This window comes from Eumetopias jubatus, unplaced genomic scaffold (assembly GCF_037043125.1).
Source record: "Eumetopias jubatus isolate StellerSeaLion01/CBP00866 unplaced genomic scaffold, mEumJub1_p1.0 scaffold_10, whole genome shotgun sequence".
Classification (NCBI taxonomy): Eukaryota; Metazoa; Chordata; class Mammalia; order Carnivora; family Otariidae; genus Eumetopias; species Eumetopias jubatus.
In genome coordinates this window covers 60,312,766-60,325,964 of record NW_028274816.1, presented here as the reverse complement: position 1 = coordinate 60,325,964, position 13,199 = coordinate 60,312,766, and positions in this window count along the sequence as shown.

Below are 13,199 nucleotides of genomic sequence, written 5' to 3'. Positions count from 1 at the left end.
TCGTGAAACCTTGATTTTAACTTCACTGAAATTCAGACTTAATAACAGCAGAATTATATTTTTAGGAGCTCCTAAATACTTGAAATTGGTTATGGAACTGATAGAAAACAAATACACATAGGCATATCATTAATTGTAAAACTAAAATTACGAACTTGGGGCGCCTGGGTGGCTCATTCCATTAAGCGTCTGCCTTTAACTCAGGTCATGATCCCAGGGTTCTGGGATCCAGTCCCACATCAAGCTCCTTGTTGAGTGGGGAGCCTGCTTCTCCCCCTGCCTGATGCTCCCCCTGTTTGTGTGCTCTCTCTTTCTCCCCTCTCTCTGACAAAATCTTAAAATTATAAACTTGGGGCACCTGGGTGGCTCAGTTGGTTAAGCGACTGCCTTCGGCTCAGGTCATGATCCTGGAGTCCCGGGATCGAGTCCCGCATCGGGCTCCCTGCTCAGCAGGGAGTCTGCCTCTCCCTTTGACCCTCCCCCCCCATGTGCGCGCTCTCTCTCTCTCTCTCTCTCATTCTCTCTCTCAAATAAATAAAATCTTAAAAAAATTATAAACTTATAAAAAACCTAATAAAGTAAGGGCGCCTGGGTGGCTCAGTTGGTTAAGCGACTGCCTTCGGCTCAGGTTGTGGTCCTGGAGTCCCGGGATCGAGTCCCGCGTCGGGCTCCCTGCTCGGCAGGGAGTCTGCTTCTCCCTCTGACCCTCTTCCCTCTCGTGCTCTCTATCTCATTCTCTCTCCCTCAAATAAATAAATAAAATCTTTAAAAAAAAAACCTAATAAAGTAAAAATTTCCATCATCACCCCCAATCAATAATGGCTTGATCTTCAGGTATAACAAATTGTGAGGTTGAAGTGGAACCTCCCTCTTAGGCAATTTCAGACTAACAGACACTGAAATAGTTTGTACGTGGTTCAATGTTTACGTCAATATTGTCATATCAGACTACTGTCAAATTGCGTCCCTTAATGCTGCATGAAGCTGGCATTTTCACATCAGTAGAAATGAATCTACTGCAACATGAAAACACATATCCCGTAGTAAGTGTAAATACAACATCCTTGTTGAAACATTCTCCTGTTTATACAATTATAGTTGAATGTATAGATCTGCTATTATGCACAGGCTGTGTGGATCTTTGACCTGTACACATCTATCTTAACTGGGTGGCTCTGGGACAGAATATTGTTGCACCATCATGACTTGCATTCTTACACTGAATGGACAGTTTCTACATTACCTATGAAAAACAAAACAACCCTGTAGTGGCCTACCAACTATGCTTCCACTGTTACATTAAACAGGGAAGCCGTAGGGTGCCTGGGTGGCTCGGTCGTTAAGCGTCTGCCCCTGGGATCGAGTCCCACATCGGGCTCCCTGCTCGGCGGGAAGTCTGCTTCTCCCTCCCCCACTGCCCCTGCTTGTGTTCCCTCTCTCACTGTGTCTCTCTCTCTGTCAAATAAAATCTTTATAAAAAAAAAAAAAAAAAGCAGGGAAGCCATAGAGGGAAGTGTCTCCAATGCCTTACTTAGTAGTGTTTGTAAGGAAACCACATCTTAATTCACAGTCATTACCCTGGAATGGAAGAAAACTTAGGAGCAAACAATTACCGTCAAATAGGCCTTCCAAAAATAAGGTAACTTCTTCAGGTATATCCAGTCAAGCACTGTCCTTGCTTCCCTTCCACATCCTCTCATTAAAAACTGCGCTCAAACGGCACTCGGGTGGCTCAGTCGGTAAACCACATGCCTTCGGGTCAGGGTCATGATCCCAGGATGCCGGGATCGAGTCCCACAGTGGGCTACCTGTTCAAGCGGGAGCATGCTTCTTCTGCCTGCCATTCCAACTGCTTGCTTTCTTTGTCAAATGAATAAATAAAACCTTTAAAAAAATAAAAATAGGGGCGCCTGGGTGGCTCAGTCATTCAGCGTCTGCCTTCGGCTCGGGTCAGGATCCCAGGGTCCTGGGATCGCGCCCCGCGTCGGGCTCCCTGCTCCACAAGAAGCCTGCTTCTCCCTCTCCCGCTCCCCCTGCTTGTGTTCCCTCTCTCGCTGTGTCTCTCTCTGAAAAACAAAATCTTTTTTAATAAATAAATAAAAATAAAAACAAAAACCTCACTCATGGCTCCTACAGGTGGAGCACGCCTCAACATTTGAAAACAAATTAACTGGTGACACTAACTCTTGGAAACTTGGACGGTACATCATTTCATCTTTTAGCACCACACAATACCACCCCTCATTTTGAGCACTTTCTCTCTTGGCCTAAACGTCCCCCACGTTGTCAGTGGGCAGAAGACTCAAGGTGACAAACTTCCCTCCCTCTCTCGGCCAGCTTTGGCACATGCGTGCAGCACCTCCATGCGACTCTGCCCTCCCGTCCTCAGACTTAACCCTTAGTAATGGCTCCTCACAACGCCTGCGCAGCTAGAACTTCCCGCCAGTGCCGCACACGCGCACGGAGACTTGTGGCACACACCGCCCCTCTCAGAGCTGAAACCTGCGCCCCCGTGCTCCTCCCCTCACCAGTCCGGGTCTCCACAGCCCGCCTGAATTCCATCTCAACCAGGCCCAGAAGCCTGAGTTCACAGTGCAGGCAAGGTGGGACCAGAGACTATGGACAGACCAGTCGTCCCGCTGACCCACATTGTTGTCACACCCCGAGTTTTGGTGCCCTCTCCCTTTCCTACTGCTCAGACTTCACACATGCGCACGAAGAGAATGCCAGTGAACCCCTCAAGGACCTGAGGACGGCATCTGCCACAATGAAGAGTACCCCAGAGCAGGTGGGGATCAGGGACTGAGCCTGGGTGGCTCTGTCGGTTAAGCGTCCGCCTTGGGCTCAGGTCATGATCCCAGGGTCCTGGGCTGGAGCCCCGCGTCAGAGCCTGCTTCTCCCTCTCCCTCTGCCTGCTGCGCCCCCTGCTGGTGCTCCCTCTCTGTCTTTCTCTGTCAAATACATTAATAAAATCTTAAAAAAAAAAATTGTCCCTTCAGATTTGGTCAAAAATGACTGCTTAGACCACGAAATTGTCCTCCTCAGCTCCACTGCAATTCCCCGACCCTCCCTTCTCAGAACAGCTCAGATAACAGAGTTCTTTTTTTTTTTTTTAGATTTATTTATTTGAGAGACTGAGAATGAGAGAGAGTGTGTGTACATGGGGGGGGGGGGAGGGTCAGAGGGAGAAGCAGACTCCCCGCCGAGCAGGGAGCCCGATGCGGGACTCGATCCCGGGACTCCAGGATCATGACCTGAGCCGAAGGCAGTCGCTTAACCAACTGAGCCACCCAGGCGCCCAAGATAACAGAGTTCTTGGCATATCTATATCCTGGGTTGCTCCAGGTGCCATTCACACTTTCCTGAAGCACAGACTCGGATAAAAGAGAGCAAAGGATTTCCAACTTGGGGAGTCAGTTTACCTTTCTAGTGCAAACGGTGCTTCCAAGGTAATACCTAGCATCGCACCTTCCATTCCTGGGATGTCCATTGATAGTCTACATTTTAAATTTAACCAGATAGACCCATGTTTAGTCGTACTACACCAGAGAATGCAGGCATAGCATATCTGAGGCCCCCACACCAACCATCTTATGTCAACACAGACAACTCCAGGTTAGTTCCCAGGAAAGAGTTTACTATTTACTTTTCACTGTTGTGAGTTTACTGTCCTGGTGAGTTCCCAGCAAAGACCACTATCACCATCCTGAAGGACCACATCCTGTCTTAGCACTTTAAAGTTTATAGAAAGGCTAGTGAGCGCTAACATCTGAGCAGATCTCTGGGAAACAACGTGTATACATTACTGCAGTGTTGATTGAGGACTAATTTTGTGTTCACAAGGAAGTTATAGTGTACCACGTTGGGAACTTCATATATATGATGTGATTTAATCCCCATAATATCCTGTGAGCTGGGTACTAGGTGTTCTGTAAGAACCATGAAGATGTATGTACAGCAATACAGGCACCGGAGACTTAAGTGGTGAATATTGTGTCTCGTATCCTAGGAGAAATGTGGAAGTCTTGATAGATGACGATGCTGAAGGAAATCCACTAGTATATTTAACTGCTTTCAGTTATAATTGTAATAGTGAACTGCAGGGAACAGAAGAAAATACAGGTGGATGTGTCACTGATATATAAAAAGAATTATGGTGGGTAGCAAATAATGAACAAATAATGAACAGTCATTTTGTGTCCAGGTTCAAGTTAAATGGATTTGGTGATGTGTTGGTGTTCTCTTGGTTTGTGTTAAGCTTTGATGCCAGTGGACTCTTTTGGAAAGAAACAGGTTGCAAGCATAGTCTTCAGCAGTTTCAATTTTAACAAGCAATTTTATGGAGGAAATATTCACCAAGCTTGGAAAATGAAAGTAGTGCAACTGGGGAACAAAAGGCATGAAGTATTTTATTGAATAAGAAGTTGTATTGCTTTTGAAGTATCTAAGGGAGGACAATGGACACAGTTTTTAAAAAGGGGATATTTATTTAACATTAATTTAATGTAACACTGTAATTATATTATAAAGTTATAACTTTAATGTAAATTTTTTTTTAAGATTTTATTTATTTGAGAGTGAGAGACAGAGATAGCGAGTGAGAACACTGAGCGGGGCAGAGAGGGAGAAGCAGGCTCCCCACTGAGCAGGCAGCCCGATGCGGGGCTCGATCCCAGGACCCTGGGATCATGACCTGAGCCCAAGGCAGCCGCTTAACCGACTGAGCCACCCAGGCGCCCCTTTAATGTAAATTTTTATCATGTAATACATTAATCCTTGCAGAAGTGTGGCAGAGAGAATACAGAGTTCTTATAGAGTCCTCACCCTGTTCCCTTGTTACCATGACATTACCATGGTCCTTTTGACAAAACTTACAACTAAGAATGGCACATTAACATTATAGATATTTCAGAATTATTAGTAGTTCACAAATTTTAATTATTTTTCCATACACTGTAACAGGATTCTTTCCTTCATTGGTGCTCATGGTTCTTGGTCACCCCACTTCGAAGAAGGAGGAGGTAGACCAGACAGAGTGGTGGGCAGCAAAGCAAGGTTTATTGAGCGATAGCAAAGTGACAATGCAAAGCTCCAGAGGAGGGAGGGGATCCAAGAGGATTGCCACTGGAGTTTCTAAGTCTAGGAGTTTTTAATGGCTTGTTAGGGGGGCTGTTTTAATCTGATTAACCCTCCCTGAGCCTGTCCTGCGATCCTGTGTTTGTCACCTATCACATGGGAAAGGGTGGAGGGCTCCTTCCAGGGTGGTGTAAAATCCTTTTAAGGGTGGTTTCCCTTTAGGGTGGGGCCCTTTGTCCCTGCCTGCCTGCCTTCCAACTAGCCTTCATCATGCACGAGGATGCCATCCAAAATAGCATTTAATAGTCGTTATACCCCTGCAATATCCTTTGCTCTGTACGAGTTTTTCATGCTTTCCTAAATTCATAACCTTGACAGGTTTGAGAAGGCCTGCTCAGGTGTTTTTTATCTCTAAAATTGAATTTGTCTGATGTTTTTCTCATGATCTGAATTTGTTTATAGCTACCGTGATGAACACTGAGGAGGCTTAGAGATACTGATAGAGAAAGTGATTGTTTCTGTTTAATTTGGTCATTAGAAAAACAGATGAAGAGCTATGGTCCCTACCATCCAGAGACTTTTAGTCTAGAGCAAATGGTATGCAGTTGAAAATCCATGTATCACTTTTGACACCCCAAAAACTTAACTCTTAACAGACAACCTTTGACTGGAAACCTTACCAATAACATAGGCAATTACATACTGACTCTATGTATCTATATATTTATATAGCTATATATTTACATATATTTTTATATTATAATCTTACAGTAAAAGTAAGCTAGAGAAATATTAAGAAAATCATAAGGAGGGGCACCTGGGAGGCTCAGTCGTTAAGCGTCTGCCTTCGGCTCAGGTCATGATCTCAGAGTCCTGGGATCGAGCCCCGCATCGGGCTCCCTGCTCCTCGGGAAGCCTGCTTCTCCCCCCCTCTCCCACTCCCCCTGCTTGTGTTCCCTCTCTCCCTGTGTCTGTCAAATAAATAAAAGCTTAAAAAAAAAAAGAAAAAAATCATAAGGAAAATACATGTACAGTGCTCTACTGTATTTATCCAAAAAAAAAAAAAAAAAATCTCTGTGCAAGTAGACCCATGCACTTCAAACCCATGTCTTTCAAGGGTCAACTTTAGTTTCTAATAGTATTGTCCCAGAAATCTCTATGTGTTTATGTTAAATTGCTTATTATTTATGTTACAAAATAAACAGGGAATTGGCTTAAGTAGAATATAATCATACAAAAAGTTTCTGCTAGGCAAATTTAGGATGAAGAGAACTGGGAATATCCAATTAGCAAGGAGATCAGAAGTCTAGAAAAAAAAAGAGAAAAAAAAAAAAGAAGAAGCCTAGAGCCCTCTGCCTCTCCGGCTCCACCCAGAACCCTCTCTTCTGAAGCTTTTCCAGGTCTGGCCCCACCCTGGGTGCTCCCCTCATTGCACAGATTAGAGCAGGTCAGAGGTTTGGTTCACTGCTCCTCCCACATCTCAATGGTAGGCGCTAATGTTTGGCTGACAGCCCAAATCAGATCTATGGGAGCAAATAATAAGGGAGCCGAAGGCAAGGTAAGGCCAAGAGCAGAAGCTGAACCCCACAGCCTCTCTGCCACCATACTCCTGGGTGGGATGTGTGTGACATTCCTCCAGGAAGCTCCCAACAGTCCTGATGTTAATGCTTTGCTAGAGGGAAAAACCACCTTAGCCTGACGGTAGCAAGGTCTCCAGTATCCTGAGGGTCTTCTTTGGCATATGAAAATCCTTTTGGACACCCTCCTTTTTCCTTACCTCCCCCAACTCCGTGGTGTATAATCAGCCGTGCCTCCCAACCACACTGCAGCAGCTTTCTTCCCATTGGTCCTGTCCCTGTGCTATAATAAAATAACCTTTTTTTGCACCAAAGACATCCTTCTTGGCCCTTGGCTCTCGATCTCACCAACATTCCAAAACTACATCACAAAGATTGGTGCCTTACTTTCTTTCTCATTGAATTCTGTGCCTGGAAAGGGGTCGGGACAGGCCCCGCCAGAACGTGCCACTTTGGCATGTGGATTATTTGGACCTGAAGGCAATCGAGATCCTGTGGGCCCAAGAGAAACTTTTGCTCCTTCCTTAACTAACTACAGAGAGGAATCTAAATTGAGGGCCCTTTCCAAAACAAGGGTGATTACAGGAGATAAGTTTAACTTGAGTGATCCCTCTGTGTGGCAGAGCAAACATCTAATTACCAATGTCGGGGAGCAAGAACTCATGCCCTCTTCCAGGGTCCTTCTAGCTGGACTAAGAATCAAATTGACATGAGACAGATTAACAAGAGAAAATCAAAGTTAATGGCATTTGTACAAGGAATCTACACAGACGTGGAAATTTTAAAGACAGGCAAAATGAGGTATATATGTGATTCTGAACTGAGGAGAAGGAGGTAGGGATCTGCGATTTCAGAGGAAAGGACTGTAATTCGCAGGGCAATAGGAAAAGCAGGTGTTTGGTAGACATTTGCCCTACAAGAGAGATGAGTCACTCAGAGAAAATTAACTTGTTAATAACCTTTATTCTGGAAAAGACCTTCAATTTAGATTCTTCTGTGTGGTTAAGTGAGGGACAAACATTTCTGCTTTCAGCTCAAAATAATCCTTACACCAAAGTGGCACATTCTGGTGGGGAGTGGGGGCAGCGGTCTGGAACCTCTTCACCAAACACCTGGCTCTTCTCCTCACTACCTTGTCAGTTGCATTTGTTTGTCTTGAAACCCCACACTCCTACCCTCTTCTTCTCGGCCCGGGATGACATACATACCTAATTCTGCCTGCCTGACTTTGGAATTTGCATGTGTTTGTGGAGTCCCCATATGTGTGCTATTAAATTTTCTTCTCTCTTGTTACTCTGTCTCATGTCAATTTAATTCTTAGCACAGCTAGAACAACCTTGTAAGGGACGGGAATTCTTACTCCCCAAAAGGGAACAGGGCATCCTCGTTCCATGACAGCTTCAAGAGCCAACTCGTTCAGCGCCCCGTTTTCCATTTCTGAACATCTAGTAGTCACTTAGGTTTTAAAGAGTAAATATACATATATACTGTGAAATGGAAAGAGGACCAGGTAGTACTTTTCAACTGTCCCCATTTCGACCTTGAGTCTCTACTCTGTAATTGATTCCGTTCTTCTTGCTAGCTTATCTTTTAGCTCAGGCGGAAGGCCCAGTAGGCAAAGCATTCCAGGAAGGGAAAGGAAACTACCCGTCAAACAATAGGGCCTGCCCTGAGCCAGCAAGATCCCATATGCCTAACACCAATACAGTGACCGGCCTGACCTCTACCACCCACCTGTATGTATCACCACCCTTCGTCCTATATTTTCTTTATCCAGATCTGGAAGCACATTCAGCAATTTGGAGACCATCTTGGAGATGTTGCTCCACCGCCTTCTCCGTGGTGGCTTTCCTGAAGTAAATTCCTTTCTTGTTTTGCTACTGATTGGGTTTTGGAATATAGGTGAGGTTCAGTGGCATGGAGTCTGGAGCCAATGACTAAGAAAGAATTCTTGAGACATCTTTGGTGTAAAATGGCGGTTATTAAAGCACAGGGACGGGGCCCGTGGGCAGACAGAGCTGCTGCCCCAGGTTTGGGAGGGGTGGCTGATCATATACTATGGGGTTGGGGGAGGGAAGGAAAAAGGGAGGTTTCAAAAGAAATTTCATATGCTAAGGAGGACCTACAAGATACCAGAGGCCTTGCCATTGTCAAGTTAAGGTCTTCCCGCCCCCCCCCCCCACAAGGCATTAACATTAAGATAGTCGGGAGATTCCTGGAAGAATGTCACACAGGTCCCACCCAGGAGTGAGAGGTGGGGGGAGGTTGCAGGGTGTCCGCTGATGCTTGGTCTTCAGCCAGCCTTCTGCTCCCTCATCACTACCACTCATCTGTTTGCTCTTGGCCAGGGCGCAGGGAGGGGTGCAAGAGCACGTGGCTCCTGGGGTCCCAAACGGACCAGGTTTGGCCACTCACTGCTGACGAAATCCAAGGCAGAAAGACACATGGGCGGGGGGAGACGAGAGGAAGATCTTTCAGGGAGGCCCACGCTGGGAAGACGGCTGAGTAATGTCTCAAAGACTGTCTCCAAAGTGCTGGAAATACTTCCAGGTTTATATGAGAAAAATGGGGGGGGCAAAAGTGAGGGGGTACCTGCAGGCAGGCAGCCAAGGTTAAATCCGTCCTTGTCTGGGAGCCCATCAGGGGTGGGGTCTTTCTGACTCAGGGCAGTCCCCGGTAGCTTCAGTTCCCTTCAGGGGATGCTTTGCCCTCAGGGTCTTCCTGCTGAGCCAAGAGACAAGCTGGAAGGAACCCAGCGAGAAAGTCTGAGGTCAAAACTGAGGCGGCCAAAGTCGTCTTTCTTGCCTTTGGATTTTGTCAGCCGTGAGTGGCCGACCTAGGTCTGGGCCCCCTGGGGCCAGGTGTTCTTGCACCCTTGGGTCCTGGTTACAAAATAATTACCGCAGGGGCGCCTGGGTGGCTCAGTTGGTGAAGCGACCGCCTTCGGCTCAGGTCATGATCCTGGAGTCCCGGGATCGAGTCCCACATCGGGCTCCCTGCTCAGCGGGGAGTCTGCCTCTCCCTCTGACCCTCTTCCGTCTCGTGCTCTCATTCTCTCTCTCTCAAATAAATAAATAAAATCTTTAAAAAATAATAACAATTACCGCAGTCAATGGAATAAACACAGCCTTCCCCTGCTATAGTTAAGATCTGTGTGCGTGTGTGTGAGAACACTTAAGATAGCCTCTTCTAGCAAATTTGAAGTGTACAATACACTCCTATTAACTAAGTCACCATGCTGTACATTAAACATTCAGTGCTCATGCATCCTGCATCATGAACTCTTTTACCATTTGACCAACATCTGAACATTCCCCCCATCCTCAGCCCCTGGGAACAGACATGCTCATCATTTATAATTTTGCCTTTTTTTAGATTCTGCATATATGTGATTTCATACAGTATCTATTTTTCTATGTGTGGCTTAACAACAAAATGTCCTCTAGGATTATTCTGTTGCTATAAAAGGAAGGATTTCCTTCTTTTTGGAGGCTGATATATGTACCAAGAATAAATTAGATAAGGTACCTCTGCCAGGAAAAGAGCTAATACCAGAGATGAACTTTTTTTTTTTTAGACTTTATTTATTTGAGAGAGAGAGAGAGAGAGAGAGAGCATGAATGGGGTTAGGGGTAGAGGGAGAAGTTGACTCCCTGCTGAGCAGAGAGCCTGATGTGGGGCTCGATGTGGGGCTCAATTCCAAGACCCTGAGATCATTACCCCAGCTGTAGGCAGATGCCTCAACGACTGAGCCCCCCAGGCGCCCCCCAGGGATGAACTTCGTATAAAGAGCTGCCTGCCTGGTGTGGCAAGCATTTGTTTGACAAACATTTGCTCTTTCCTTTTTCCTGTGGATATACTTCCTCCTTTCTGAAATTCTAAATCCCTAGCGCCTGCTCCTTGAGTCAAAAGGGCATGTAAGCATCAATCGCCTATCTTTCAATCACCTGTCTTTGAGTCTCATGTTGTTTTTTGTGTTTTTATTTATTTATTTATTTTTTAAGATTTCATTTATCTATTTGACAGAGAGAGACACAGCGAGAGAGGGAACACAAGCAGGGGGAGTGGGAGAGGGAGAAGCAGGCTTCCCGCGGAGCAGGGAGCCCGATGCGGGGCTCGATCCCAGGACCCTGGGATCATGACCTGAGCCGAAGGCAGACGCTTAATGGCGGAGCCACTCCGGTTCCCCGAGTCTCATATTGTTGCAGGGTTCTTGTCTCAGGGAGTCAAGGAATGAATCTCATGGACACAAAAGGGTGAAGTGAAAGTTTAAGTGAAGGTGAGAACAGAAAGAGAAAGCTCTCTAGAGTGAGAGGGGTCCTGAATAATGGGTTACCACCAAAGGCTTTTGTGGTTGGTCTTTTATTTATTTATTCTTTTTTAAGATTTTATTGAAAACTGACCAGGGAACTTAAATCTTTTTAAAGTCTCTACCACTGATAGCACCGTGATTACTTCTCTTTTGAATATATCATCTCCGACGTTTAAGACAAACGAGATGGTCTGGTTATGTTCCCTTATCTCCGGTTTCTTTACACCTCAGGATTTCTCCACATCTAGGATTTCTGTGAGCCTGGTTGTGTAGCCGCCTACCTTTCTCTTCCTATCTAGCCCCGCCTGTCCCTTACTCAGGATCTTTGAGGTTCCCATATTAAGAATTTTTTGTCCTCTTGTGAACCTGTCTTGTGTCTGCTTAATTATCAGAAGGACAAAGAATTGTGGGGCGCCTGGGTGGCTCAGTCGATTAAGCATCTGCCTTCGGCTCAGGTCATGACCTCAGGGTCCTGGGATCGAGCCCCATGTTGGGCTCCCTGCTCTGTGGGGAGTCGGCTTCTCCCTCTCCCTCTGCCACTCCCCCTGCTTGTGTTCTCTCTCTCACTCACTCACTCTCTGAAATTAATAAATAAATAAATAAAATCTTAAAAAAAAAAAGACAAAGAATTGAAAACAGATGAAGAAAAATGTTTTCCTCTCCTACGCTTTCATTCTGTTGGCAAAAAATGACCTCCATGCTTCAAAGCCAAAACAGAATGCGACGGCAGAGTTTGGGAAGAAAGTACCTTTCTTGCTTTGCTTTTAGGGCCTTCAAAACTGCAAGCCCACTCAGAGGAAGGGTCAGGGGGTTTTGTAGGGAAATACAGTGATGTGAGAAACAAAGACAAAAGAAAAATTATTAAATTTCCTTACTACTTGCAGGACATTGACAAGTCTTTGAGGTGGGCAGTTACATTCCTCCAGGCATTCAACTGCCTGGATGTTGACACTTCACTAAGGGCAAAAGGTAATCTTAGCCTGACCCCCCCCAGGATCCTGTAAGTTTACTTTAACATATAAAAATTCCTTTGGAAACTTCTTTATCTCTAGCTCCCCCTCCCCCTAAGATCCATGTTGGCAACCATCCTCCAAGTATCTGTCCCACTGATAGACATCTGAAGGGTCCCATTGAGTAAGGGACATGTGGGGCTGGGTAGGGGTAGAGAGGTATGGGGCTACGTGATCAGGCTCACAGAAATCCCCAAAATGCGTAGGCACAGGGAAACCAGGGATGAGGAAACAAACCAGACCATCCTGCCCTTGGGCATCAGAGGTGGGGTCTTTTTATGGCAGTCACATTGGGACCAAGAATAACCAGGCCCCAAAGAAGAAGTGAGCCATTAAAGATGTTATCACCAGCCCTTACTCAAACCGAGACTTAACAGGAATGTTAAGGCCACAAGCTCCCTGGTCAGTTCTAAATAAGAGACTGTCAGTGGAGGCCCACGTTGGCAACCCTGTCGGGACCCCTCTTACTCTTGAGAGCTTTTTCTGTATCCTTGCTTAATAAAACTCTTATCACTTTATTCACTCTCCTTTGTCCTCGAGATTTATTCTTTGACTCCCTGAGACAAGAACCTCACACTCCCACCTCAACAGGATCTAGCTGGTTTCAACAGGAATTGTGTTTGTGCTACCAGCCTTGTTTATCATGTTTTTCAGTGTGGTACCAGATTCCTTAAAAGAAAAAAGAAGGGGGGGGGTCTAAGAAGGGAGGAGGGGAGGTTTCTCAAAAGAGAAAAAAAGCCTACTTAGTTTAATATCATGCCTCAGGGATGTTTTAATGCAGCCATTTTGATTTTGTTCAACTTGATGCTTTTACGTGGTTTCAATTTCAGTCACCAGGAGAACCATAGTAAGACTACTTCATATTTTACAGTGAGAAACCACTGACTATTTTCTAGAATGACTAAATTTCAGTGAAAATATTGAATTAGAATTCTCATTTACTGCTGATGGTGATGTGGAAAACAAAGGCAAAAGAAAAAATTAAACCTCTTTACTGCCAACAGCCCATTGACAAGTCCTTGAAACAGGTAGAGTGACCTTCCTCTGGGAGCTCAACTGCTTGGCTGTTGACTCTTTGCTAAGGGCAAAGCCAATCTTTCAATAACATCCCTACCTCCCAGGATCCTGTGAGTCTATGTTAATGTATAAAAAATCCTTTGGAGACTTTCTTTATCTCTACCTCCCAAGATACATGTTAGCAATTATCCCCCAAGCAAATGGCCC